The sequence below is a fragment of the Desmodus rotundus genome, chromosome 4 (genome assembly GCF_022682495.2).
Source record: "Desmodus rotundus isolate HL8 chromosome 4, HLdesRot8A.1, whole genome shotgun sequence".
In the NCBI taxonomy this organism is placed as follows: Eukaryota; Metazoa; Chordata; class Mammalia; order Chiroptera; family Phyllostomidae; genus Desmodus; species Desmodus rotundus.
The window spans coordinates 158,275,594-158,287,231 of NC_071390.1; the positions used below are offsets into that span (position 1 = coordinate 158,275,594).

Sequence of the window (11,638 nt, forward strand, 5' to 3'; positions counted from 1 at the left end):
AAAACATGCAAAGGAAGCGAAGCTAGAAAGGAACCAAATTTAGGAAGAGAATCAACATATTATCACAAATTGGGATTTGATTTATTTGCAAAAAAACGTGTATACTCTCGACCTCCTGTGCTGAGTGATCTCTGAACAGACCACTGTTGCCACTAGTTTGGACTGTCTCTGGGTCCAGAAAGAGCGGCTGCAGTTATCTCCACAGTGTCTTCCGTATAAATGTGAAGTAACTGAAGCCCTGGAAGAAACAGGGTCTCTTAACTTAGTGGCTTCAGTTCTCTACGAGCAACTTGGTTCTCTGGGGATGTTACCATCATTTTTAAGGAATGCTAAAAAAACTAGGGATGCTGTAGAAAAGGTTACACAACACTGACAGCAATCTTAAGCACAACCAGTAGGTGGCGCGCTAAAACAGGTATTAGAGAGTAGGACCGCGGCAGTGAATGAGTTTGCCAACCTCAGGGTCTTTAAACCTAGTGGGTTTTAGGCAAGCTCAGGAATTCTGTTAATCATTTTATGTGGGTACCACAGACACGAGGAGGCCCCAAATGTGGTTCTGCTTTTTCTTACAACGATTTTCCAATCATAAACACATTTACATCTTAGTTATATGTAGTCTATAAGACATATATTCGAAACTAAGAAATTCCAAGACAACAAAACTGCATTTAAAAGAGAAAAAAAGGCATGGTTGGGGGGGGGGAGGGGGTTGCAAAACTGGTTTTAAAAAACCTCTAAGTTATCAAGGTGCTTGAAAGCAAAAATATAGAAACATCATCACTGCCAAAATAATTTTCCATAACTGGAGCAAATGTCATCTTTCCCAACTATGTTACTTTGCTGGGAAGGGCCAAGACAGCTGAATTTTCCTCCAAAAGGAAGAAACGCATTTCCCTTCACACTCTCTCTACTCATTCTTCGGACTTTTCAGATGTTGAAATAAGGGTCAGATTTTTGCCAAGATGGAAAACTGCGTGATTATGTATTAAAAAGCTTCAGCGAGTGAATCATGCACATGAAGTTTCAAAAGTAGCATAGCTGCCTGTCACCATCCCCTCCAGTCTTCCATGCTTTAGGGAGAGCACAGATGTGCTCCAGCGCCTGGAAATGCACTTGGCCCTTCATGTCAGGAGGTTGTGATTTACCAAATCTCCTTTGATAGTGGCTTGTTTTTAAGCTAGAGCTGTTTATTACAAAAACAACTTTATAAACGGCTGCCCCTTCCTTTGCAGGGGTGGGGGGTGGGGGAAGGGAGACTATGAACGTGAAGAGCATGTGTATCTGAAGCAAAGTTTCTCGGTGACACAGCAGGATTTGCTTCGGACTGTCTCGCCTCTCAACGCCTTTCTTAGGCCTTTTCTTCCAGATCTTTATTTCTTCCCTTATATCCTCAAAGGGTTCCTGTGTTATCCAGCATGACCTGACGCTAAGGCTCCAAATTACCTGCCTCCTAGCTGACCTCAACCAGGTGTAAGGTGGAAAACAGTAGGATCAAACCAACATACACTACCTGTAAGTGCCCCCTACCCTGCCCCCCAGCCTTTTAACTTTCCCAAGTGTTTGGACGTTAAAGGAGGAAGCATGCTACCTCCCCCCACTCTTTACTCCCAAAAGAACTTCAGGGAAAAAGAAAAAAAAAAAAGGAACCCCCCCCCCCCAAACCTGATCTCTCTCTCTTTCTCTCTCTGTGTGTGTGTGTGTGTGTGTGTGTGTGTGTAATTCTTGGCCAGGAAGAGGACCAGGGCAGGCAGGCAACATCCCTGTAGCTAAACTTCCTTTCCAAAGAAACTTTTCTTTCTTCACTTCTGTACCCAAACTCTTCAAGCTCCCGAGGAGTTGAATGTTTAATGGCAGTTGCTCTGGCCGGAAACACAAGGGCCAGGCAACAGATGGAAGCAGGCATTTGAAGCTGAAGGCTCTTTTTGGAGTGGCCAAATGCTGGCACCTACCTGGAAATGCGTCCCGTTTTCGTGTCGCTTGCCGATTTTCACCTGCCTTGGTCTTCTCTAGTTGGTTTGAAAGAAAAAAAAATCCATGGGGTATTTCTAAGTCTTTGCCCCTCATAAATTAGTTATTTTGTATTAAAATGTTTTGTAAATGGGAAAGAAGTTAATTATTTAGTTTCAGATTAAATATAATGATCCAGTGAGCAAACAATCCGCCCTCTCTCCTCTCGCGGCTAACAAGCCACCCAATTTTACTTTCCTGCCTCCACCCATCTGCTCCACCCTATGGAGACTTGCCAAGGCGAGTCCAACTTGTCCAAACAGGACATGGCTTCAGATAAGATTCTGCCCACACCCTGTACTTCGGAAAGACCAAGTGAAGCAATTGATTTTGCATGTAAATAAGGACAGGTGCAAAGGTAACAACCCAGCAAAATCCCTACACTTTTGCAGAACGAGGCTCAGCAAGGCAGGGGTGGGGGTGGGAAAACCCAACCCATACCCAGAAGGTAAACTCTCAAGTTCACAGCCACCTGGTTAGTAACATTCCATACCTTTCTTAAAGAAATTTTAGCAAACTGTAATCATTTTCCCTACTAAGTTACACACTTGTTTTCCTTCTTTAGGCTGAAAATTTTGTGTTTCAGTTTTCAGGGCAAGCAACCCAAGATCAATTGAAAAATCCCCATGATGCATAATCCTGCTGTGTACGTATCTTACAAGGCCTGCCTGAGCCCTTGCCATTCTCTTCTGTGGAGTTATATAATCAAATCCAGAAGGGCTGTGTGAGGCCAGGCTGCCTCTCCACTGGTGCCCTATCACTGGAGACCCACCCCACTCCACCCTAAGGGGCCTCCACCCATGGGGCTCCACCCTGGAGGGAGTGGGAGGCTGGGAGGGACCAACTGGCTCAAGTCAGCAGCCAGTTCCTGGAAACTCTGGCCTCAGCGGTGATGGCTGGAACCTTAAAAATAACCAGCAAGAATCGCCAGGGTGGTGGTGAATTCACTGGGCTCCTGAGGATTCTCCAATAAAAGTTTATCTCACAGGACCCCAGACCCTTTAGATGAGAACCATGAGCTAATACTGCCCTCTCCCTTCAAAAGCAAACAAAAAAGAAACAGAAATGCACTTGAACCACTGCTATGTAAGAGAATTAATTCAACATGTCCCAGATCCAAATCCTCCTCCTTGCTCCTGCCTCAAAACGGCTGCCTGCCAGGCTGCCCCCCACCTCCCATTTGCCTTATTTTCTGGTCATTCGGCATGGAAACCTTTTAAGCCTCCTTCCCCAACTTTTCTTTCCATTTCTGCTCTTGCCATCCAAGGCCAGGCCCCCTTGGTGCCTCAAGACTCTGTTGCTGGGTTTTCCTCCTCTGGCCTCCCCATCCCAGTCCTAGGCCCCTCCAACCCATCCTGGTCCCCTTGCCATCTACATTTTTCAAAGCCCTCTTCTCATCTAGCCTTTCCTAAGCTCACAAACCTTCCTCCCTCCAACAGGATCCCCAGGGCTTCAGGCATCCCGCTACTAACCAGCTGCCCCCTGCTCCAACAAGCGCCCTTCATGCTAGGTGCCCTGCCCCCCACCCCCAATGCCTTTGTTCATTTTTGGCCCCGATGCTGGGCAACCAGCAAGGAATGCCCCCTCCCCTTCCGGCTTATCTAAATCCTCCTAATTCTTCAAAGACCAGCTCAAGGCCCTCCCCACTCTGTGGGGCAGGCTGATTGTGCCCTGCTAGTTCTGAAGCGGCCTCCTTACCTAGATAGGCTGGGCCTTTTAACTTGCCAAAGGTTTGTCTCAGCCTAGCACCTGAGCACCTAAGGGACGGACAGGAGTGCGTTATTCTCCCTCCCCACTCCCTAAAGGAGATCAGGCTTGTTCACTAAATAACATTTTTTTGGGTCAGGCCGAAGCAGCTAATATAAGAGAACTCAGCCCACGGTAGGAGTTCCACAGTCATTTCCCCTTCCCTTTGAATGCACTTGAAATCTTCCTTAAATAATTAATGGAGGTAAAGAGGACCTAACCCTGAAGGAAAACTAAACTCCTCTAAAAAAAAGGTTAGGTTGCTCCTAACCTTAACCTTGCATATTAGGGGTCCTCCAGAGACTTAATCAGTGTCATCCTCAAAGAATTTTTTATTACCCACCCAGAAAGATCTTCTAAAGGTCTCTACCCTGTTTCATAGCCTAAAATAGAAGAGAGAGAGACAGAGAAGCAGCAACTGCATGAGGAGGGAGGGAGGGTATGTGCTTAACAAAAAGAACACTAGTTTTTTTTTTTTTTAAAGGATACTCCCCTTGACCAAGGAAAGCCAGGAGATTCCTGTTGCTCCTTACGACCTTTATGACTGCCAATCTCTAGGTGCTGTTCTTTACATGGACTGTGTCATTTAAAGCCCATGAAGTTGGTACTACCTTCCCGTTTTACTGATGAGAACACTGGAACAGAGAGGCAAAGTAATCTGCCCAAGATCACACAGCTGCTAAATTGTAGAGTGGGGATTTGAACTCAAAGTAGTTCGAATTCAAGGCTGGTGGACTTGGCAGCCCACTCTACTGCCTCCCCAGGGCAGAGGACAACATCACACCACAAAGAGCCATAGTGGGATAGCAATTTCTGTGAGCATTCTGTGGCACTCGGGGACTGTGTATGTACAGTAGCTGTGATTGCAGCCCCTCCTTGCTGGCCCCTGATGCCTCCCCTCTCTCTCGGAGCGCATGCTTGGACCCAAGATCAAAAGACATTCTGAAGGCCCCAAATTAGGCCATTATTCTTCCTAGCAACACACCTGCAACTGGTCCATAAAACTGCTGAGAAAAATTGGCAGCTTCACTCAAGTAAATACGGAAATCCACATAATAACTGTACAGAGGTGGAAGGGTCAGGTCCTCATCCCCATTTTAGAAATGAGGAAATGGGGGAACAGAGGTGACACGACGCGCCCCGATGCGCAGAGCTGGTTGGAGCCGCAGCCAAGAACAAAAGTGCGCCTGCCTGCTGACCGGGGCTCTTTCTGTTCTGCTTCAGCCAGTGCTGCGGAGCCACTACTGCAAAGTAAAACCGTCCCACACGAGGGTCCCCTCCCTGGGAGGGAGGGTGTGCGACGGTGCCGGGCCACACTGGCCCATGCTAGGCAGGGCCGGGGGGGGGGGGGGGGGGGGGGGAGGTTCCAGTGGGCGATTAAGATTTCCAAACACCTTTTCAGGTTAGAGCGCTCTGGGACGGCTCCATCCTGTGGCATAACTAAGAAGAGTGACTGCCCATAATGTGAGATTAGCTCTAATGAGTAGGTGCTCGATGAATACTTGTGGGGTGAATAAATGAATGGATGTCAGTCTATACTTCTCACATGTGAGGACAAAACGAAGGGCAGGAGCCTCAGAATGACCTTCTTTCTACCAAGTGTCGCACATGCAGAATTTGCCAGGGGGTGGGGGTGGGGTGTGGCAAAAGGGGAAAAATCATCTTTTAAAACCTAAGACATAAAGTAAATGTGAAAACTTTTGGAAGCTCTGGAGAGAAATACTCCCTTGTTTGGAGAACTAAGCGGAACAGGAACTTGAACTGACTAATGTAAGTAGTTTTAGGGTGCAACACTTTGGAAGGTACCAGGGTGTAGCGTGCAGGAACAGATAAAGGAGTGGGTTTCAGTGATTAGGCTCAAAGAACAGTAGTTAGTAGAAAGAGGAGAGTATAGGCCAAAGGAGAAAAACCCACACCTGATTCATAGGTTGCTCTCCAGGGTAGACGCGCTGACCTCAGTGTCCATTTGATCTCTTATGTCTAGATTTGGCCAAACTCCACTGATCTGGGTTGAGACTAGCTCCAGGCCATCCCTGGAGATCCTCAGGCCTGCCAGAGATTGTTAACCTTCTTGAGCATGTCTCAGGCTAATCTGGGTTCTTCAGGGTCGTCCTGGAAGCGGGCAGCCTCAGGAAACACCCCCTTCATGGAAATCAGGGTAAGAGCCAGGCCCAGGGTTAAAGGGATCCATTGGCTGAAGGGCCACTGAACTTGCTACATTGTGACTCCAGCTCCCCTAATAATTAGATGGGGGAAATGATAATGTATTCCGGCCTGCCAACACAATGGAGTTGAGTTTCAAAAAGCTCTAGGAACCTGTTTTGCTAGAGAAAGAACTTTACTATTAAACATTCTGACTGAGGGATACAAAATATACTGATAGTTTTTTAAATGTTCCATTCAACTATGGTGACCTTCCAGAAAAAGCAGAGCTAGTTAAGACAGTTTTTCTTTTTTTTTTGCTTTGGGGGAAAACAGTCCTACTTCTGGTTCAGAAACTATCTTTCTAGCATTGTATCTCTTTCATTACTGCTAAATTTCAAGGAAGGGGTGGCGGGGGAGGGGCAGGGCCACTCCCCCCCTCCCCTTTGGACAATGCTCTCTCCTACCGAGCAGACTGTGCTCTGGTTTCCTGCCTCCAGCTCTGCCTGGGACTGCAAACCAGGTCTGAGAAAGGCACAGACCTGGCTGGGAAATGAGAAGGCTGGAACCCATCATAATCCTTTCCTTCCACCTCACTCCACGCTGAATTTCGACTCGAGTATTACAATATTAGCAAAGCAGGTAACCATTGTTTTATGACTCTTAAGGGTTTGTTTTTTTAAAAGCTAGAACCAATGATAAATAAAGCACTCTAGAAAGAAAGCCAGTTTCCAGAACAGTGTAATTCCTAGCAGTGAAAGGAGAGAGGTTGTATGTATTTATCTATCTACCTATCCATCCTTGAACACGACCGAGTGTGAAAACAGTAAGAAATACCACTTAAAGCTGTTCATTTTATAGCAAAAATGTTGATTTGGAAACAGTAAGATGGCAAGTATCTAAAAGGGGGTGGAGATAAAATGTTATTGAATTAGGAATGATGACTTAAATGGTCAAGAGATCAAAACTATTGTTCCCATTTTCCTAATTATAATAGCTTTCAGACTGTTATCATTTTCACTATTGTTCAGTCTAGCATTTAGAAACTTGCAGACTTTTTTTTTCTGACAATATATTAGATCCTAATCGTCTCTATTAACCACCTCTCTCTTCTCACAAATGAGGAGGGAAGAATGATTTGGGGTAAGCCGAATAAAAAAAACTCAGTCTACCAAATCTATGTTTGGATTGCTAACAACTTTGGAACTAAAGCAGAACAAAAACTTGCTTCAATTTAGCTTACTTACGAATTTTAGTTTAAAGGCCTCTTGTCCTAAAAGTCGGCTTAATATTTTAAGTTTGCTTCCTCCAAAGAAGAAAAAAAAGTCTCACTGAAACTTTCCAAAACTCCCATCTTTTTTCAAGGAAAGTTATCAGTAGTCTACTATTTGATCCTAGAGGTTTTCTTAATATCATATTGTGTATTTGTCCATAAAGAAAAAATGTGGTAGAACAGGTCATTAAAACCAAATACTACTATCAATTTTTGGAAGGCTAGGGCCTCACTTGCTGCCTCAGCAACTCTTTCAATTAATTCCATCAGGGAACACTGTAAATAATTCCTTTAGATAAAGAAGAACTTTAAAATAGAAACCTGCCAAAAGTTTTCCAACCATTTCTTTCAAACTTAGTTTCTGGTGAGCGAAGAGAAAAATAATATATTAAAGTAGGTTTTAAATAGTTAACCCAGAAATTTGTTAACCCACAACTGACAGAATAAACCAAAAAAAGGGGGGGTTGAAAAAATTGTTATTGTAAAACAATAAAAATAACTGCATTCTTCTTCTGTTTTCAAAATACAAGATTAAAATTTTCCAAGCTATCGTTAAATGAATTTCTTATTTCCAGTTCTCCTTTTTCCTTGACCTTTTTATTCTAACTATTTTTAATTTGGAAATCAGGTATAGAAGACAGTAAAATCTTTGTCCTTAAAAAATTATCCTAGTGCTCAAGTTTTTGTCTTTAAAAAAAAAAAAAAAAGAAACTGGGACCCCCCCCCCCCCCCCGCCAATATATCTTGTTTTGCTTTAATACTTTTTCTGAAGATTTCTTCCTTAACGTAAGACTTTCAAGTCAGCCCAGGCTGCCAAGACTGCCGAAGTTCCCCTCCAATGAAGCTCCCCATGACTTGGGCGTCCCCTGTTAATGTGAACAAGGACACGCCACATCTTTCAGACATCGGCAGGTCTTTGAAACTGTAAGGTGGTAGTCCTGGTCCAAAACCCATTTCAGGGCAAAATGCTCTCTCAAAACAAACACCTTACGCACCTCAACAAAAACCAACCAACCAAACAAAAACAACCTCCTTTAGACTTCCAGCCAGTATGCAAATTTCTCAAAATCACAATGGGCAATGATGAACTTACAAAGGTAAAAAGTCTTCATTCACCCATAGAAACACACTGGAGCAAAGGGTGTATGTAAAAAGGTTAACTGACTTCTCATTATGACATAACACGGGCGTCTTAAGCAATAGCAAGTGTGTAGAGACATGATAACCCCCTGGGTGGAGTTAGGGAATTTAGGGGCAGGGACCAAGGCCTGGTCTGGGCTACTGATCTACCAGAAAACAGCCCGAAACAGGAAAGAGCACACATATGCCACTTGGAATGTATGACGCAAACCCCAGCCTTGAAACAAAGAACAGGAAACAGCTCTGCTGGCTGTGCTGGAGAGAAAGCACAGAGAAACATTTAGCCGGCCCTCCCTGACCCTGTATTCATGAGCAGCTGGAGTTTTTAAAGACAACAACAGGGGGGTGGAGGTGTTTGTTCTATGGGTGTGAATAATAACACCAGCTTTATACAAGGGACCTGCCCTATTTACAAATAGGAGCTTCCACATACAGTAAACATCGTAAGTGAACATGGGATTTTATCATATTCAAGCAGCAGAGACCTTCCTAATTAACAGCAGCCTCCCTGCCGATTTCTTTTGTCTCTTCACCCCCCTTCCCAGTGGCTGGTCTCCAGCCATGATCAAATTCTGGGTTAGGGGAATAATTATTGTTCAGCCCCAGAGCATCAGTAGGAAAATGAAGATAAAACACTGCTGTTAAGAATTCAGATGATGACTGGGTTATTCAACACGACTGAAAATTGGACCATTTTGAAGTGTCCCTTAACCACAGAACTAAATCTAAGACATAAGACCATGGGACAGCTGGAGTCACCTCAAATTTTCAGTCCTTTTCAAACTGCATGATTATACACATTTGCACACAGCTACACATCTGTACACACACCTACAGAAATGCACCTTCTGACAGTATGATCCTGGTTCCTGACATTTAATATGCTAAAATGTTTCCTTTGGTTATTTTTAAGGTAGTAAAATCCATTCACATTCCTTTCCTCATTATTTCTCTTAATTTTGTTAGGACTGTTGAACTCCAGTTTCCATTATCAGACACTGAAGAGTCTGTGTGTAGACGTAACTCCAGGTTAGAAAAGAAAGGAGAAGACATCAAGGGCCTATGGCAACTGGAAGATTAGATTTTAATTTAGAAACTTTGCAGTGAAAAAAAAAAATACACCGTTCTCAAAGCTATTTTGCTGTTTTATATCTGACAACATTTTGTGGTCCAAGCACAGCTACTTTTCTTTGTTATTGTCACATTAAAATTTGTATACTTGAATTCTCCTTCATGCAAGCCAAACGTTCCTTACAGACAGTGTATCTCCACTGAACTTACTAATAGTACATTAGGTTTTTTCCTCCTAATGGTTCTGCAGCAAAGCCCACTGACTGTAGAAATTGAGATGTTTCTCTAGGGAGTTTAAATTAATCAAACATCTCATTTCAGGTTTCTGTTAACAGCCTAAGGTCAACTAACACACTCCATGTTTCAAGCCAGAAGAAACTTATTCCTCCACTCTTTCTTGAAAAAATACCCACTTGCAAAATTTGGGAGACGTTAATGCTATCAGATTGCTGTTTCCCTGGAAGTCTTCCCTCAGGTTGGGCAGATTATCATCCGGCCGGATTTCTCTCATAAATAAAATGCTCCTCGGATCCGAACACAAAGCGCTCACAAAAGGACATCACCAAACTGCTCTGGGGAGAAACCTGTGATGAACGACCGCCCCGTGCCTCCCCTCCCTTGATTTTCCTTATAATTACAGGCACTAAATCTAAATAAATAATTACAGACTCCTCCTCTTGTAACATAATCAATATATCTCTTAAGTGTCTTGCTGATCTTAGTGGAAAAATACATTGAGTTAGTGAAAAATTCAGTGCAAAATTTATTTTAGTGACATACAAGGTGAGCAATTACCAATTTCCTTTCAACCTGACATAAAAGATAGTCCCATTCACATGTTTTTCTCCTACGAGGCTGTAAAATTTCAAGCAGAAAAAGATTCTCCCTGTTATCTGCCAAAGAAGTGGCTGTGACAATTCCTGGTATTATCTGCCATCTCCAGGAAAGCCACTGGAAACCCATCCCTCGGTCCCCGCCCGGCTCTGGTCCCTAACTGCGGGCAGCTGCCTAAGGCGGTCTCAGCCTCCAGCCACGCTGCAATCCTCGCTCCGGGCACTGCGGCAGGTTCTCTCCGGGTCCCAGAGAAGGGCGCTCTGAATCCGGCCAGTCCTCGGGGATCCAGACACCCTGGCAGCTCCTGGGCTCTAGGGCCGTGAACGGGATGCTGCCTCCAGTCCCAATTGCCCCAAGTTTCTTCCCAGAGGGACCGGGAAGCTGTTCCAAGTTTGCTTGGACCGGCGAGCAGCCGCGCGCCCCATCCGAGAAGGGGGGCGGTGGGGGGCGCGGGCGGAGGGCGGGGAGGGGGAGGGCGCGGGCGAGGAGGGTGGGGGACCCGGAGGGGGAGGAGCAGGAGCGCGGCCTCGACGCTACCTTTCTCCAAACAACGTTGCCACACGCGGAGAGCACTGAGGTTTGGGGGGCTTTGGGGAGAATCGCGAGCGGGCGGGCGGCGGCCGGGCGACCACACAGGTGAGCCCCCGCCCGCGCCCTCGCCCTCGCCGAGGCCGCGGCGGGCGCTGCCAGCCTCGCTCCCCCACGCCCCCAGATCCGCACGGTGGCTCCCCCCAATCCCACACTTTCAACCGCTGAGCCGGGGGCTTCCTCCCCCTAGCCGCCCTCTCCGCCGCCACCCCTGGCTGCAAAGAGCTGTTGCACTTTCCCAAGCCCACGAGGCACCCCCACCCCCGCGCTGCACCCGCAACCCATTCACGGAGCACCCCCATAAAAAAATGAAAGTGGACAAGCCAAAGAGGGGGGCAGCGGGAGTCGGGCGAGAAGGAAACATGAGGGAGAGGGGACTTACTTTTCGAGGAGCGGTGCTGAGCGCTGCAGACGAGAAATAAAAGGCCTGGCCCCGGGCTGCCTCGAACCCCGCGAATGCAGTGGTGTCAGCGCTCCGGTGCGGGGGACGGGGACCGGCGCGCGTGCGGCGGACGCTCGCCCTGCGCTCCGGCTCCGGCTCGGGCCCCGGCTGCGCGCTGCTCCGCGCGGCTTCGCTCCTGGCTCCCCTCTGGCTCCTGGCACCAACTCTGGGCAGTCACATGACGCCGGCGCCGCTCGCTCTGCGAGCCTCCCGGGGCTGGCGGGGTAAGTAGAGGCTGGGACCCAGGGTGGGAGGGTCAGGGAGGGGAGATGGGGCCGCGGCGGCCGCCCGGGCTGGGCGGGTCCCCACCCACTTGGGTGGAGGCAGCCGCCGGAGGGGTCGACCGAGTCACTCGCGCAAACACGCACCCCGCCCTGCGCCCTTCCCCCGCCACC

The 11,638-nt window shown here is 46.8% G+C and overlaps 1 protein-coding gene across 2 annotated transcripts in view; it reads right to left on the reverse strand.

Moving 5' to 3' along the window:
• The window catches only part of KLF3 (KLF transcription factor 3), a 34,110-nt gene extending 22,492 nt beyond the window's left edge, over positions 1-11,618 (reverse strand). The window contains exons 1-2 of one of the 2 annotated variants that reach the window (XM_045182751.3): positions 11,184-11,417; positions 1,950-2,006 (exon numbers count right to left, since the gene is read on the reverse strand). The gene's annotated coding sequence lies outside the window, so the exon portion shown is untranslated. Of the gene's footprint in view, positions 1-1,949; positions 2,007-11,183 lie in introns of both variants that reach the window. The other variant, XM_024573615.2, reaches the window with a different exon arrangement.
• Positions 11,619-11,638: the final 20 nt, after the last annotated feature.